This window comes from Xenopus tropicalis, chromosome 1 (assembly GCF_000004195.4).
Source record: "Xenopus tropicalis strain Nigerian chromosome 1, UCB_Xtro_10.0, whole genome shotgun sequence".
Taxonomy (NCBI): domain Eukaryota; kingdom Metazoa; phylum Chordata; class Amphibia; order Anura; family Pipidae; genus Xenopus; species Xenopus tropicalis.
The window spans coordinates 19,042,606-19,049,447 of NC_030677.2; the positions used below are offsets into that span (position 1 = coordinate 19,042,606).

The 6,842-nt window shown below is 31.9% G+C and overlaps 1 long non-coding RNA gene across 1 annotated transcript; it reads left to right on the forward strand.

Annotated features, from left to right (window-relative positions):
- Window positions 1-1,159: 1,159 nt before the first annotated feature.
- LOC105946477 lies at window positions 1,160-3,556 on the forward strand. The gene is made up of 3 exons (XR_001169861.3): window positions 1,160-1,258; window positions 2,658-2,693; window positions 3,473-3,556. It is a non-coding gene; the product is annotated as an uncharacterized LOC105946477 (long non-coding RNA).
- The last annotated feature ends 3,286 nt before the right edge of the window (window positions 3,557-6,842 follow it).

Consider the following 6,842-nt stretch of genomic DNA (forward strand, 5'->3'; position numbering starts at 1 on the left):
ATTAGAATGAATCATTCTATATCAATCATATAGATTGTAAGCTCTACGGGGCAGGGACCTCCATCCTCTTGTGTCTTTAACTCTTAACTTATTGCAACTGTATCTTGTATTTATTTGTATTTATTGTTATACTGTGTATTTATCTATTATTATATTATATATTATTATATAGATTGTAAGCTCTACGGGGCAGGGACCTCCATCCTCTTGTGTCTTTGACTCTTAACTTATTGCAACTGTATCTTGTATTTATTTGTATTTATTGTTATACTTTGTATTTATCTATTTTATTTTTTTTTTCAAATAACTTTTTATTAATTTTCAGGTTTTTAGGGGTACAGAAAGAAAAGGAGGGTTAGGGTAAAGGTAAGTATTACAGTTTAAAGACATATAGATAACATGACATAACACAGTGATTTTGCATTCTCATGATATTACTGTTATTGCAATTGGATTTAGAGACAATTTTTCACAGTAAATAGTATATTACTCAGACATAAAAAAGATGTTTCTTATATAACACTGTATATCTCTACTATATTTTGATTTTCTTTGGAGTTGCAACTCATAGATTGGAATAACATACGTTCTTTAACTGTTTTCTATGTATTCAGTCCATAATCTCCAATTTTGAAAATGTTTCAGTATATTTCCGTGTCTGTACGCAATAGATTCTTCCATGTTTTTAGACTCTTCAAGTAGGTGCGACCATTCAGCTATTGTCGGTGGTTCTGTATCCTTCCATTTTCTTGGAATAATTGCTTTAGCTATAGTAATAATATACTTAATCAAAGGATTGGAGATTATGTCCTTTTTTTTTGAATCATACAATAAGAGAATTGATATAGAGTTAAGTTCTAATTCTTTTGGGAAGATTTTTTCAATAATCTTTTGAATAGAATCCCAGTATTGTTCTAGTTTTTTACATTTGTACCATAGATGTTCGTAAGTCCCTATTTCTGAGTTGCATCTCCAGCATATATCAGTTTCGTCAAACATTTTTTTAAATTTAACTGGGGTCATATACCACCTGGATAGTAGTTTGTAATTAAATTCTTGTATCTTAGTTGATGTGAATATTCTAGAGTTATTATAACATATTTTTTCCCAATTTTCTGCTGTTAAGTTAATGTTGAGGTCTTTTTCCCATTTTTCAGCAAATGGTGGTTTAATATCGTGTTTGGCTATCAGTTTTTTATAGAAAAATGATAAAGATCTCGGAAGATGGGTATTCTTACTAATCAGATTCTCAAACCAGGTAAGTTCTCTTTTTTAATTTTGTTATTTGCAATGTCTGAATATATTCTTTTATTTGTTCATATAAATATATTGAGAGGTTAGATTTTTCTTCAGTTATAAAATGTATTTTTTCCATTGGTAACATTCGATTTTTTTCCAAAAAATCCTTTATTCTAATAGTTTGTTTTTTATTTGTTGTCCATAATCTGAGTAACTCATTTTCTATACCTGTTTTAAACTCCAAATTGTTTAATAAAGGAGTTAGTGGGGAAGGATGTGGGGCTAACATATATTTTTTAATTTAAACCACTGTTTAATAGTAGGATATACCGTAATATCTGTTTTCGTAATTTTTATGTTTTGTAGTTTCTCTGACCAAATCAATGTAGATAGTGATTTAATATTCTCTCCTTTTTCTGCATTAAAACTTGAATTGGGGTAATTCTCCTTTTGCCATTGAATAATTCTTGACAAGTGGATTGCGTTATAGTATGTATATAGACACGGGAGTCCCAATCCTCCGGTTTCTTTAGGTCTTGTAAGCGTTTCATAAGCTACCCTAGGTTTGGAGTTCTTCCATATAAATTTTGAAAGTTTTGATTTGATTTTAGTAAAAAATATTCCTGGGATATCTATTGGTGTACATTGAAGAATGTATAAGATTTTAGGGAGAATTATCATTTTTACTATGTTTATTCGGCCTATCCATGATATGCAGATGTTTGAGCATTTTTGTGTATCTTTATCTATCATTCCGAATATTGGGAGGTAATTCTTAGCATAAAGAAGTTTTTCCTCTTGAGTTAAATATATCCCCAAATATTTGATCTCCTCTTTGGCCCATTTAAATGAGAAAGTTTTTTTAAGATATTGGACTTTATATTGGGGTATGGTAATATTTAGAATTTCAGACTTGTTATAGTTAATCTTAAAATTGGATAATTGGCTAAATGTATTAATAAGGATCATTAGATTAGGTAGAGTGATGTGTGGTTAAGTTACATAAAATAATAAATCATCAGCAAATGCTGAGACTTTATGTTCCCTGTTGGAGATATTAATTCCTTTAATGTTCTTATTTTGTCTAATTGCTATCAATAAAGTTTCAATCGTTAAAACAAACAAGAGGGGTGATAGTGGGCAACCTTGTCTAGTACCATTTTTAATTAAGAATTTGTCCGATATTGTTCCATTAATTCTTATTTTTGCACTCGGGTTTTGATATAGGGACATTATTTTCTCAATTCATATATTACCAAACCCCATTACATGCAGTACATTCTCCATAAATACCCAATCAATCCTATCGAATGCTTTTTCAGCATCCATCGATATGATTAAAGCTTCTTTCTTTCTAATTTTCATAACCTTTATTATATTAAGTGTTCTAACTGTATTATTTTTTCCTTCTCTTCCAGGTATAAATCCGGATTGATCCGGGTGCGTTAAAGTTGGTAAGTGTATTTTTATTCTATTTGCTATAAGTTTAGCAAAAATTTTTTGATCAATGTTTATAAGTGAAATAGGTCTATAACTAGAGCACTCATGTGGGTCTTTACCTGGTTTGGGAATTAAAGTTATATGGGCTTCCTGTGATTGATCTGGCAATGGAATACCTCTCTTTTGGGTATTGTACATATTAAGTAAGATAGGATTGAGAGTGTTTTCGAATATTTTATAATAACTGGCTGCGAAACCATCCGGGCCTGGACTTTTACCTAATGGCAGTTCCTTAATTACTTTAGAAAGTTCTTCTTTGGTGAAAGGCATATCAAGGTTTTTAGATGTATCATTATCTATTTTTGGTATTTTCAGTTGTGTTAAGAAATTTTTTATTTTAACTTTCATTTTTTCTTTTACTCTATCACTTAGTTGTTGTTTATTTATGTTATAAAGATTAGCATAATAAGTTTGGAAACATTTTGCTATATCTGAAGTTTTGTATACCAATTGTTGTTTGTGGTTTTTCATTTTCAATATATACGATTTAGCAAATTGTGTTTTCAGCATATTAGCTAAATGTTTGCCACATTTATTGCTATATTCATATATATTCCGTTTAAGTCTCGTAAAGGCTTTATTTGAGTCTATATCTAAGATATTTTTCAATGCTTTCCTTTTATCTGTTAGTTTTTGATATAATTCTTCTACTTGTGTGAGTTTATGTTGTGTTTCTAGTATATATATTTCATTTAGCAATTGATTTATTTCTTTTCTTCTTTCTTTTTTACAGCGTGCTCCCATTGAGATCAAATACCCTCTCATTGTGCATTTATGTGCTTCCCATCTTATATGCTGAGATGTATCTTGTTCTGAGTTTTCAATAAAAAATAATTTTAATTTTTTCAATACTTCTTCTCTGTGTGTTTCTTTATGGATAAGGTTTTCGTTCATTCTCCAGTTATAGTTTTTGTTTATAACTGTTGGTATCTTGAATATTATAGTTACTGGACAATGGTCTGATTGGAATGAATTTTCGATGCTGGATTTATGGACTAATTCTAACCATTTATGTTCCATAAATATATAGTCAATCCTTGCATAACTCTTATGTACACACGAATAGTGTGTATAATCTTTTTCTTGGGGGTGGAGGATTCTCCATATATCAGATAGTAAGTTTGTATGTAATATTTGGTTTATACCTCTTATTAATGAAAAAGGTAAGTATGATTTTTTTGATGAGGTATCAATTATGGGATTAAGTGGAGTATTAAAATCTCCTCCCAGGATTACTATACCCTCTTTGAAAGATCTTAATTTGTTCAGTATTTCTTTTAAAGTTTTTAACTGGTTCTTGTTGGGTAAATAAATATTACACAAAGTTACTTTCTGATCAAATAATACACCTTTTACCATTAAACATCTCCCATCTTTTCTTATATAGGTATCAGATGCTGAGAAGGGAGTATTTTTATGAATAGCAATTAGTACACCATTTGTTTTTTTTTCCGTATTGTTACCCAAAAATATTTGTCATAGTATCTATGATGAATTTTGAAAGTGGTATTGTCTAATAGATGTGTTTCTTGCATGAATATTATCTTTGCACCTAAATTATTGCAATGATTGAACATCTGTGATCTTTTAATAGGTTCATTTAATCCATTTACATTAATGGATGTGAGTTTTATTTTAGCCATTGTCTATTTCTGAGTATTTTTTTATACACTTTGAATTATGTCTCTTTAATTTGTTTTCAGTTGTGTTTGTCATGTATACCTTACATGGTAGGGGAAAGTAATAGAAATAAACTATATACAAGAAATAATTAGCATTTGCTAAAACTGCAATAAACCATATATTTGTAATTGGTAATAGCGTATATTTATAGGCAGACGATTTTCTATAAGATAAGTACATTGTCCTATCTTAATAGTAGAGGGGTTGTGGAAGATACACCTGTATCTTATTAGTGGAAGTTTAAACAACGTTTGACCGTTTTTCTACCCAGATTTATTTTGTAAAAGCCGTAAATAACGAGATGAGAACATAAATCCATCTCTTGCCATGTTGGATATTATTTAAAGAAAGTTAACTAAGTGGGAAAAAAAAAACAACCTTTGTAATAACTTTGTAATAACCAACCAATTGTTTAAATAAGTTTTTTGGTATTGATCTCATACCTTAATTTATCATACTATGAGTAAAAGTATAACCCTTAACAATCGTATATGCTGGGTTAGTATATCATAGAGATTGAGAGAAATAAAAAAAAAAAAACCCCTTTTTTTTTGGTATTAGTTTTTTTGGTATTAGTCTCATAACTTAATTTACCACACTATGGGGCTGATTTACTAACCCACGAATCCGACCCGAATTGGAAAAGTTCCGACTTGAAAACGAACATTTTGCGACTTTTTCGTATGTTTTGCGATTTTTTCGGATTCTGTACGAATTTTTCGTTACCAATACGATTTTTGCGTAAAAACGCGAGTTTTTCGTATCCATTACGAAAGTTGCGTAAAAAGTTGCGCATTTTGCGCAACTTTTCGCGTAAGTTTTAACGCTACGCAAAATGCGCAACTTTTTACGCAACTTTCGTAATGGATAGGAAAACTCGCGTTTTTACGCAAAAATCGTATTGGATCCGAAAAAATCGCAAAACATACGAAAAAATCGCAAAGTACCGATCATTACGAAAAAAACGCAATCGGACTCCATTCGACCCGTTCGTGGGTAAGTAAATCAGCCCCTATGAGTAAAAGTATATCCCTTAACAACCGTATATGCAGGGTTAGTAAATCATAGAGATGGAAAAGAAAACAAAAATGTTAACATTAATAACATCAGCATTAATTATAAGCACATATTTTCAGGTTTCATTTCTATTGAATGAAAAGGATATTTCTTTTTCTCTCATTTTAGGAGTGTGTGGGGATCTTCTTATGTGTTTCATGGGAGTACTCCAGAAGTCAGATGTTTTAAGCACATTAAAGTCAGAGTTGGTATTAAAGTCCCATCCAGGCAATGGAATCCTTTCTATATCCAGTTTTTTACAGAAGTCATCTGTGTCTTTAGGTGTTTTCAGCATGAGAAGTTGTCCATTGTGTCTCACTGTCATGTTGAATGGAAATCCCCATCTAAATTGTATTCCTTTCTCTTTTAGTAAGTCAGTGAGAGGTTTAAGTAGTCTTCTTTTGTTCAATGTTTTCCATGATAAGTCTTGGAACAGTAATATTTTGCTTTCCTCAAAGGTAATGTTTTTCAATTCTCTTGACTTAAATAGGATTTCTTCTTTTAGTGTATAATCATGTAGTGCACAAAGTACATCCCTTGGTGAGTCTGGCGGTGCGTTTTTAGTTTTGGCCACTCTGTGGAATCTGTCCATTTTTATTTCAGACATTTGTTCTCTGCCAAGTATGCCATTGAATATTTGTAATAAAGCTCCTTTGAGTGTATTTATCTATTTTAATACCCCTGTTTGTATTAATGTATTCTACTGTACAGCGCTGCGTACATAAGTAGCACTTTATAAATAAAGATATACATACATACATACATTAGACTTTTATTGCATTGCGATTTATTTGTGTATTGTGAATGTATAAGTCATGCTTGAAGAGGGCGTTAATTTTAATCGCAAACCAACTGGTTAGCAAGAGGTATTTTTATGTTGATACCCAAGAAAAACATCATCTCCCCCCACCTTGGATGAACTAAACTTATGAATAAAAAACACAGAAGCTAGAGTTTGTGGGTAGAGAAAAGTACCTGTTCAACCCTGTCCCATATACCCGAGAGGAATATATTTAAGCCAATGTCATTATAAAGAACCTATTCAGGCCTTATCAAAGCAGCGAGGCCCCTATAGCTCTCTCAATAGCAGCGAGGCCCCTATAGCTCTCTCAATAGCAGCGAGGCCCCTATAGCTCTCTCAATAGCAGCGAGGCCCCTATAGCTCTCTCAATAGCAGCGAGGCCCCTATAGCTCTCTCAATAGCAGCGAGGCCCCTATAGCTCTCCCAATAGCAGCGAGGCCCCTATAGCTCTCTCAATAGCAGCGAGGCCCCTATAGCTCTCTCAATAGCAGCGAGGCCCCTATAGCTCTCTCAATAGCAGCGAGGCCCCCATAGCTCTCTCAATAGCAGCGAGGCCCCCATA